General features: G+C 41.2%; 1 protein-coding gene across 12 annotated transcripts in view; it reads left to right on the top strand.

Moving 5' to 3' along the window:
* The window catches only part of elavl4 (ELAV like neuron-specific RNA binding protein 4), an 81,932-nt gene that overhangs the window by 58,995 nt on the left and 21,741 nt on the right, over positions 1-1,196 (top strand). The gene's annotated exons all lie outside the window — the stretch shown is intronic.

Genomic DNA, 1,196 nt, shown 5'->3' with positions numbered 1-1,196 from the left:
AGCAGGATTTCCAAGCTGTTGCTCAAGGATACGACTGCATATCCACCATATTTGCCTGACTTTAACCTTATTTGATGGCTTATGTCTCCACATGTCAGAGGTAATGAAAGTACTGCAAGGAAAAGCTGCACCAGTCAGCAGCAGTAGTAATGGGATTTACACAACTTTCACTGGAGCAAAATTGGGTCCGCACATGAAGGTGTTGGGGATCGGGCTTGACAATTGAAAGTTCACTGGTAAAGAGCAGCTGCTGGGGCTGAACAGTACAGTATAACCAGTTATTCAGTTACTGCCACAAGTAGAGATGACATTCACATATCAAATATTCTAGGTAGCAGAATAAGAATAACCGAAATAGCAGTGAAAGCTGTGTGTGTTTACATGTTTATGGACTGGTGGATATGTGTATGTACGTATGTGGAAGTGAGGAGAAAGAGCAGCATAAGAAAAGGAGAGAATACGAGGGAGAGCTGCACAGAGACAAAAACAGGACAGTGGAAATGTGAATCTGAGTGACCTTGTACAAGTGAGTGGTAACACAAGTCTTTTTACTCCATCTGTGCAGCTGCTGTCCAGGAGCATACGATTTAAAGGATTTCGTGTGTGTGTGTGCACAATAGAGGCTATGTTAAATGTTACACATATTGTATACCTTCTTATTCAAATTAAACTGAGATCCACTCTTCAGAGTTCACAAGGCTAAAAGGAGCACGGAGCACGGCAAAAAGCATCAAGGCTTTTGATCACTCATTATTAGGCTCACTGAGAAGGTTCACCTGCTGAAAAAGACATCCACAAACACCTTTTATTCATCCATATTTTAACTCAGAATCAATAGGGTGAATGAAAAGACTGAATGAATTTTAATCCTCTTCCCTTGGCTACCTGAGCTGTTCTTTCAAAGTTAAACACCTGTGGCTTCCACTCAAGAGAACAAAGTTTCCTCTGCCTCCCCCAGCAACTGACCTAAGTGTTATCTCGCTAGTGTTCTAAGTAGCTAAATCTTTTTCTGGCAACAATAATTCCCCAGGCTAGGGGACTAAGAAAATACAGCTACATTTTCCTCACTGTGGATCCACTGACCAACACCCTTGCCAATATAACACACACAGTCACAAATTAGTTGTCATTCTTCATGAGCACTTCACATTGACTTTCATTTATTTCCAGGAGATTGAGCCTAATCTTATCCATAA

Source organism: Monopterus albus, unplaced genomic scaffold (assembly GCF_001952655.1).
Source record: "Monopterus albus unplaced genomic scaffold, M_albus_1.0 scaffold129.1, whole genome shotgun sequence".
Lineage (NCBI taxonomy): Eukaryota > Metazoa > Chordata > Actinopteri > Synbranchiformes > Synbranchidae > Monopterus > Monopterus albus.
Note: the sequence above shows the minus strand (reverse complement) of the source record. Positions and strands in the feature narration are given on the sequence as shown.